This window comes from Chiloscyllium plagiosum, chromosome 11 (assembly GCF_004010195.1).
Source record: "Chiloscyllium plagiosum isolate BGI_BamShark_2017 chromosome 11, ASM401019v2, whole genome shotgun sequence".
Lineage (NCBI taxonomy): Eukaryota > Metazoa > Chordata > Chondrichthyes > Orectolobiformes > Hemiscylliidae > Chiloscyllium > Chiloscyllium plagiosum.
The window spans coordinates 20,206,258-20,215,555 of record NC_057720.1 but is presented as its reverse complement, the minus strand read 5'-3'; the positions used below and the strand labels follow the sequence as shown (position 1 = coordinate 20,215,555).

Sequence of the window (9,298 nt, the reverse complement as noted above, 5' to 3'; positions counted from 1 at the left end):
AACCTATAACCTATCACTATTGTACTCTTTGCTACCTTCTCCCCAGCCCACCCCCCTCCCATTTATCTCTCCATCCTGGAGGGTCCCTGCCTTCAGTGCTGATGAAGGGCTTTTGCCCGAAACATCGATTTTCCTGTTCCTTGGATTCTGCCAGACCTGCTGTGCTTTTCCAGCACCATTCTAATCTAGACTCTGATTTCCAGCATCTACAGTCCTCACTTTTTGCCTGAGCGTTCCATACACCTTTTTGGAGAAGGAGAAAGTGAGGACTGAAGATGCTGGAGATCAGAGTCAAAAGGAGTGGTGCTGGAAAAGCACAGCCGGTCAGGCAGCATCTGAGGAGCAGGAAAATCGACGTTTCGAGAATAAGCTCTTCTTCAGGCCACAGTCCTTATGCTCAAAATGTTGATTCTCCTGCTCCTCGGATGCTGCCTGACTGGCTGTGCTTTTCCAGCACCACATATTTTGACACCTTTTTTGGAGAAGCGACTTTTAAGAAGATCTGGACGTTTCACTTTCCTTTCGGCTCTGTTCATTTTATTTCTCCCAGTTTTCTTTTAATTCCACTTTTGTAACCAAGATAGCGCTGGAAAGTGGTGACTTTACACTCTTCATTATACTCCTGTTATTCCTTTAATTAAGTACATGTGATAATAAAATCTAATTCTAATTCTGATTTGATTAGATGATTGTTCCCTATCAATCACTGGCCTTTATTCCCTGAGATTGCTCTAATTAATAAAGTGTACAAATAACGTTAAAAAAAAGGCAGTTTTTCTTTCGGCCTTATTCCTGTATTTGCTCACAGCATGTACTGTAATTTTGTCTTTGACACCCTGAAAATTCAGGGATATCCCGAATATAAGCGACCTTATTCCATTCATAGATTATAGAATCTCTACAGTGCAGAAAGAGGTCTTTCAGCCCAATGAGTCATCACCAACTCTCTGAAGAGCACCCCTTCCAGACCCATAACGTCACCCCGCCCCCCCCGCCCCCCCCACTCCGTAACCCCACATGGGGGTTTTTACCAGCACTAACCCACCTAGCCTGCACATGCCTGGAGACTAAGGAGAAAGTTTAGCATGGCTAATTCACCTAACCTGCACATCTTTAGACTTCAGTTGACGAGCTCGTGCCAACACAGGAGTGAAGGGCCAAATCGTCTCCTTCTCTATGTGCCGAGCTTTCTGTAAATCAATGAACCAGTCTGCTTTACTTCAGGGTTATATGAAAATCCATGTGCAGTTTCCCTCCCAATAGGCGCCTGTGACCAACAATTGTAAAGCTTTATGAATGAGAACCTTTAGTCATGGGTTATCGTCAAGGGGTGGAAGTTCAGGAACAATGAGCACATTGTATATTGCAAAGAGTCTATGCACTCTGCCAAGTTTCATCTTGTCACTGGGGGAAGAGCTGTGTAAAATTACAGGCCCTTCTCCAAACACTGGAAGAAGCTAATAAATAAGAAGTAGGTCAGGAGATTTATTGTCCAATACAAGGAGGAACGTCCCTGGCCTCTTTGGCTCTTTCTGTAACACCCGTACTGCACAGGGTCAATGATATTGCCAATAAATTACTTGCGACATTAAGTTACTGAATCAAAGGAACCTCTTACCCCTCTCAACTGGAGGGCAGCTGGCAAGTACAAAAGCCAAACTCCATACCCACTCTGTTGTGATGTTTTGACAGCAAGAGGTGTGAAATTTATTATTAAAAGTTTTATTTTTATACAGACGAGTTGGACCAAACGGTATGTTTCCATGCTGTGCATTGCTATGATTGTAATAACTTTGAGGTCACATATTTGCTGTGTGCATTTCACGCAGATAGTGCCAAACATTGAATGTGCACCTCAACAAGATTCACCTCTGATTTTGGAAGCTGAATTTTGCAGCAAACTGCAATCTTACAGGTCAGAAATCAGAAAACTGCGAATGCTGGAAATCCGAAATAAAAACGAAAACACTGGAACAGATCTAATGGAAGGTGACAAACTTGAAACATCAATGGCCAAGGAGTTTCCCCCCCTCCTCCCCCATGGAAATACTGGGGAAAGATGTGTAATCAGATCAGTTGACACCAGGGAGATAGAAACTTTCTCATCTCTGTAACAGGTAGGACTTGAACTAGAGCTTCCTGGCTCAGAGGTAGGGCCACTGCCACTGTCATCCTTCCCAACAGCTCAGGGATTATTGAGTTCTGAAGACCTGGGTCAATCTTTCTGAACTGTCACCAATTAATGCTCTTCAGTGGTCAATTAATAACCCCTTAAGGGGGCTTGGCTCACCGCTGACCCGATTAACTTCACTCCTGGCAGGCATGGAAAATATGAGCCATCCCCATTGCTGTGACTGAGGGCCTGCCTTCTGGATTGGAGGTGGGGATTCTGTTTACTCTCCTCTAGGGGTAATTGGGAATATGGATAGGGGTGCGGCAGGAGGGAGGCTCCTGGAAATTGCTCCCCCAGGGCTCTTTCCTCCGATGTTCCCCAGCTACAAGTGGCATTTGTTCCAGTGGGGCTTCCCACTGGTGGAGTGGGGGGAGTGTGGGGGGGTGGTGTGGGGGGAGTGCAGGGGGAGCAGTATCTAGGTTATAGTGATGCCTATCCTCAAATGTAGAAGAAGAAAGGTAAAGTCCTGGCTTTTGGTTCTGTCACAGCAATTGCAACATTGCAATGTTGGTCTAATTCTGCCATCTACTGTCATCTTGTGGCACTTCAAGGAATTGTAAGTACAACGCAGTCTATAATTGATAGCAAAAATACTGGACATACAATCGGTCAGCCAGCACCCATGGAGAGAGAGCAAACTAACGTTTCAAGTCTAGATGACTTTTCATGGATGCTGCCTGAGCCATTGGGATTGCCAGCATTTTTCATTTTGAGTACAGATTCCAGCATCTACAGCAATTTGCTCCTATAATCGATAACTGATTCGGCAGATTTTTTTTAGTTCACTCGTGGGATATGAGACTTTGCTGGCTGGGTCACCATTTATTGCCCATGAGAGGATGGTGGTGAGCTGCCTTCTTGAACTGCTGCAGACCATTTGCTGTAGGCTGACTCACAATCCCACTGGGGAGGGAAATCCACGATTTTGGCCCAGCGACACTGAGCAACGTATTTTCAAATCAGGATGGTGAATGGCTTGGAGGGGAACTTGTAGCTGTCAGTGTTCCCTTTGTATCTGTAACCCTTGTCCTCCTAGATAGTGGTGGCCATTTCCCACATTACTCTGCCCACATTTCAAAAGTGCCTGGAAAGTGCTCTTGAGATTGTGAGGGGTGCTATATAAATTCCTTTAATGGATCACTTGCAATTATTCGTCATATGCTGGCACCACCAGTGGATGTCAGTGCAGGATGCAACAGCTACTATTTGGTCGGTCCACATGTACAAAACTGTAACATGCAAGAAAATGATCCAACCTGTCATTTAGCACAATGACGTACTAACACTTCTCTATGTTACTAATTTCTGTCCCCAGTCATTCAGCAACCTGAAGCTGCTGGCTGCCAATGTCGGGTTTGTGAGTCACAATCCCTAGTTTCCATTAATGCGAAGTCTTCTGGTGAGATTACATGTGGTAAGTGAGCAGCACTCAAAAGCCCTCACTTCTGGCAGACTCAACTGAAGAATAAACAGAAAATGACAGCTTGATGAGGGAATGGGGTTAAAAGAATGTGAAACACGCTCACAGTTGATAAATAAATGAGTGATAATGCAGGCTGACAGTCTGTGCACAAACAATAGATAATCAGCAAACAGGGAGAATAATTAGCAACCTCCATGTAATCCTAGAAATGCAAGTTTCAGGGATTCAGTATCGGAAAATATGTGAGTGGAACTGCTGTTTTCTAAGTGCTGACATGCTCCACATAAACTATACTTGTATCCGGCTGGTACAAGTAATGGTGATGTAAGGCCAGCTGATGCATGGTGTTGTAACAGTGGGGTTCTGACTGACGCACTTTGGACTCTGCTGCCTATTAAATAACAGTTACGAGGCAGGAAATAAAGCAGAATGCCTCAGTCTCAAGGAGTGTTAACAGAATAATCACTGCACACAGAATTTATCTTTTTAAATGTTTTTAGAGGGGCATGGTTAGTCCAGGCTGTTAACCTTTACATTCCCAGACAAAGTTAAACTGAAAATCTCACAATTTGTTCAAAGGTGGGAACAGATAAATATGCACTGTGGACTAATACAAATTTCACGGAGAAGTTAAATAAAACAGAATAGTTTTGAATGGATAATTTCATTTGGAGAACAGGCAATTTGTTAATATTTACAGAACAAATGCATACACAATTGCTTTTCCAGTGCAAATACTCAAGCAAAAGATTATTGTATATTTTTAATCTGTTGCAGGTAGCTATTGAAGCCAAATAAAAATAAAAAATATGATTTCAATACTTGCAAATCTCTCCATCTCTTACCATCTATCAGGATCTGAAATCATAGATCATTCCCACCTCCTTACAAATAAAGATATATATTTATGGATTTCTTTGTTTGTTCAAAATTAGATTTTTGGGAACAAAAAATAAGGAACACGCAATGTTTGCAATATACACTGATGGCTGATGCAATCTATCTCCTCCTTACAGTTTGCAGTCAGGTCTTATCCAGGTGATTATTCACCTTCTCATTTACCCAGCCTTTACTATACAACTACAGGCATTGATTTTAACTATAGAGCTTCACTTACATTGTCTGTAGCTTCCTTATTGTTGAGCTATTCAAAACAATCAGCCAGGCAGCTCCACAACTAAGACAATTGCTGTTTTGCTTTATTGGGAAGTTTCTTGTTCACTTTTAAATTATTTTAATTTCTACTTTTGAGAGAATAAGTCAGCTAAGGTCTTTTTTCTGGGCCAGTAACTCATCCCATCTCTGGTCAAAATCACTTACAGCTACTACAGTAGTGTTGTAAAGTTGCTTTTTATGCAAAGTAAAATTGTTTGACATTCTTGTAAGCTGAAAATGTGTTGCTGGAAAAACGCAGCAGGTCAGGCAGCATCCAAGGAACAGGAGAATCGACGTTTTGGGCATAAGCCCTTCTTCTTGTAAGACTTGGGCTCTAACCATTTGTAACTGTCAACTTCAGTAATTAGCCTTCTGAACTGAGTCTAGTTGCTTTGGTTGCTTTTACTGAATTTGGAGTTTGAGCATGTGTAACCACCTTTTTGTCTGTTTTCACTCACTGGGCTTGGCTCCAGTCTCCTGGGTGATTTGGTGGCTCGGTGGTTAGCACTGCTGTCTCATAGTGCCAGGGACCCGAGTTTGATTCCACACTTGGGGGACTGTCTGTGTGGAGTTTGCACATACTCCACATGTCGGCGTGGGTTTGCTCTGGGTGCTCTGGTTTCCTCCCGCAGTCCAAAGATGTGCAGGTTAGGTGGATTGGCCATGCTAAATTGTCCATAGTATCCAAGGATATGCAGGTTAAATGGATTAGCCATGGGAAATGCAGGGTTAGAGAAACAGGGTAGTGGGGTGAGTTTGTGTGGGATGCTGTTTGTGGGGGGATCAGTGTGGACTCATGGGCTGAATGGCCTGCTTCCACATTATAGGTATTTTCTGATTCCTTATCTATCAAGGGAGGTCCTCCAGTGTCAACTAATTGTGGCATTTTCCTCACTGTCTCTGAACCTACTTGGGAATTATCCTGGTCCCTGTTTAAATGAAGTGAATTGAATTTATTTTCACACCTACTGAGGCACAGTGCAAAGCTTTGTCTTGCGAGCTATACAGGCAGATCCCAGAGTTAAGTAGCATAGATAAGTAAATAATAGGTAAATAGCAGCAAAAACCAAAACACAGGTACAGGGTTTGTGAGTCCATTCAGTATTCTAACAACAGTAGGTAGAAACTGTTTCAAAACCAGCTAGTGCGTGTGTTCAGGCTTCTGTACTTTCTCCCCAATGGTAGAGGTTGTAGAAAAACATTGCCAGGGTGGGATGGATCTTTGAGAATGCTGGTGGCCTTTGTGGCTTTTCCTTGACAGCGGGCCTGGTAGATGGATTCTACAGATGGGAGGTTGGCCTTTGTGATTGTCCAGGCTGTGTTCACCACTCTCTGTAACCGTCTCCGATCTTGAATGGTACAGTTGCCATACCAGGGTAGTGATACATCCAGACAGAATACTCTCGATGGCACACCTATAAAAGTCAGCAAAGGCATTCGCTGTTATGCCAAATTTCCTCAGCTGCCTGAGGAAGAAGAGACCTTGTTGGGCCTTTGTAACCAGTGCATCCACATGAAGAATCCAAGAAAGCTTATTGTGGATGACCACTCCCAGTGAGGATGAAATATTGGAGATCTTGTGGATTTTGCTGTTTGAACCATGAAAACCCTTTTAGCAAACTGCAATGTTACAGTTTCTGGTTGCATCTGTTCAGCCTCCCCATGTTCTCTTGAGATTTTGTTTTTGTGTGGAGGGCTGGGCATAACATGGCTAACCAAATCCTGTGGAGTTATTTCCCAGCAAAGGTCACCACCCAGTAAACTCAACATCACCTCAACACCTTCTCCAGTCAGTCCTTCGACTATTACTAGAGAAAGTGAGGACTGCAGATGCTGGAGATCAGAGCTGAAAATGTGTTGCTGGAAAAGCGCAGCAGGTCAGGCAGCATCCAAGGAGCAGGAGAATCGACGTTTCGGCCATGAGCCCTTCTTCAGGATGTTGCCTGACCTGCTGCGCTTTTCCAGCAACACATTTTCAGCTTCGACTATTACTATCAAATTTCTCCTTCTGCTGAAAAAGAAATCCTCAAGTTTCACCACCAGCTGTTTTTGTAAACAACTAGGGATCCAGCAACTAAAATTGTTGGAGAAACTCAGTAAGTCTGGTAGCATCGTGGGAAGAAAGCAGTATCCAGTAACCCTTCATCAGAAGGTGACCCAGAGTATGGTAACTTCCTCTCCCATTCTTATAGAACCAGGAGGGGCTATTTTCCCTTCACACAAAATCCTGGTAAGTTTCTGTGCCTTCCTTTGTGCACTACAACTTTAGAGGCTACAGATACAATTCAGGTATGAATTTCCTCACATGCCAAGAATAGTGGGAAATATGCCTGTTTTACCACAATTAGACAAGCTATAGTTCTGCAACGCTGCAATCCACACTTTCTCTTCCTACAACTGGAGATTCCCATTCCCTCCAATCTTCCTTCCCTGGTCGAATTTCTATTTGTTACCCATCCTTTTCTCTTTTCCCTGCTGATACAGTTTATTTGACCCATGCCTTCTGTGCTTTTCCTGTTCCTCAAGGTGTATTTGTATATTTTAAGACAGATGATCTTTGAACTCCTCTAAAAATACTAATTCTCTTGCTCCCTCACAAGTACACCCGATATTTAGAGATTGAATGCATCAATCAAACGCAATCCACTTGATTCGTCCAAACTCTGGAAATGTTTGCATGGCTTCTTAGGTATATTGCAAAAATTGCATGTGTTTCTTTACATCTTTTCTGATTGCGGGGGGAGGTACCTGGGGGTTCGGTGGTAGGGGTGGCGTGAACCAAGGACTGTCGGAGGGAACAGTCCTTGTGGAAGGCAGAGAGGGGAAGATTTTCTTGCTGGTGGGGTCTAGGTCGAGTTGGCCAAAGTGTTTAAGGTTGATGCACAGGATGTGGAGACAGGTGGGGTGGTAGGTGAGACTGTCTTTATTGTATTGGTGGGGGTGGGGGGGTGGGATTTAGACTGGTCGAAAGGGGAATGGATGATGGATTCTGCCTGGATGATGAAAGGAGGGAAAGCACATTGTTCAAAATAGGTGGACATCTGGGATGCTCATAAGTGGAATGTCTCCTCGTCTGAGCAGATGCGGTGGGGAAGGAGAAATTGTGAGAATGGGATGGAGTTCTTGCAGGATACTGGGTGGGAGGAGGTATAATCCAGGTACCTATGGGAGTCTGTAGGTTTGTAGTAGACGTCTGTCTGGAGATGGAAATGGTGAGGTCAAGAAAGGGGAAGGAGGTGTCCAAGATGGATCAGGCGAATTTGAGGGCGGGGTGAAAGTTGTATGTGAAGTCGATGAACTGCTCCAGTTCAGCCTGGGTGCAGATCGCTGTACCAATGCAGTCATCAATGTAGCAGCAGAGAGTTGGGGCATAGTGCCTGTGTAGGTACTGAAGAGGGACTGTTCGAGATAGCTGACAAAGAGGCAGGCATACTGGGGCCGACCCGAGTGCCCAATGGACATGCCCTTGAATTGAAGGCAAAGTTATTGAGGGTAAGGACCAGTTTGACAAGGCGGAGGAGGGTATTGGTGGAGGGGACTGGATGGGTCTGTTAGAGAGGAAGAAGCAGAGGGCCTGGAGGCCATCCGTACGGGGTATGGATGTGTATAAGGACTGCACTCCCATAGTGAAGAGAAAGCACTAGGAGCCAAGGAACTGGAAGTTACTGAAGAGATGGAGGACGTGGTTGGTGTCCCGGATGTAAGTGGATGTAGGCTGAACTAAGGGGGAGAGAATGGAGTCAAGGTAGGATGAGTTCAGTGGGGCAGCAGCAAGTTGAGATGATGGGTCGGCCAAGGTAGTTGGGCTTGTGGATCTTGGGGAGCAGGCAGAACTGGGTCGTGTGGGGCTGCGGGACTATGAGTTTGGAGGCAGTGGAGGGGAGGTCACCAGAGGCAATGAGGGCACAGATGGTGTCTTGGATTTGGGCCTGATGGAGCGCGGTGGGGTCATGGGCAAGGGGAAGGTAGGACATGGTGTTGGAGAGTTGGCATTCGGCCTCAATGACATAGAGGTCCCTTTGTCAGCGGGTTTGATGGTGAAATGGGGGTTGGCGCAGAGAGTGTGGAGTGCTACATGATTGGAAAGGGGTGAGGTTGGAGTGGGTGAGGGCTGTGGTGAAATAGGTAGGACATGGTGTTGGAGAGTTGACATTCGGCCTCAATGACATAGAGGTCCCTTTGTCAGCGGGTTTGATGGGGGTTGGCGCAGAGAGTGTGGAGTGCTACATGATTGGAAAGGGGTGAGGTTGGAGTGGGTGAGGGCTGTGGTGAAATTGAGGTGGCCAATGTCATGTCGGCAGTCTGCAATGAAGAGTTCTAGGGCAGGTACAAGGTCTTCAGGTAGTGACCAAGTGGAGGAGGAAGGTTCGAGGCAGGAGAAGGGGTCTTCAGAAGGAGGTTGGGAGGTTTTGTCAAAGACAGAGGCATGGAGGCGGAGGCGACGGAAGAACAGCTCCACTTTGGGGCGGGTGCGGCATTCATCAAGGTGGGGGTGGAGGGGTATGAACGTGAGCCCTTTCCTGAGGACAAACTGTCCAGCCTCAGAG

At 45.2% G+C, this 9,298-nt stretch overlaps 1 long non-coding RNA gene across 1 annotated transcript in view; it reads right to left on the bottom strand.

Moving 5' to 3' along the window:
• LOC122554199 overlaps window positions 1–1,185 on the bottom strand; it is a 19,058-nt gene extending 17,873 nt beyond the window's left edge. Inside the window, exon 1 of the long non-coding RNA XR_006312926.1 lies at window positions 1,104–1,185. This is a non-coding gene — a long non-coding RNA (uncharacterized LOC122554199). The remainder of the gene's footprint in view (window positions 1–1,103) is intronic.
• Window positions 1,186–9,298: the final 8,113 nt, after the last annotated feature.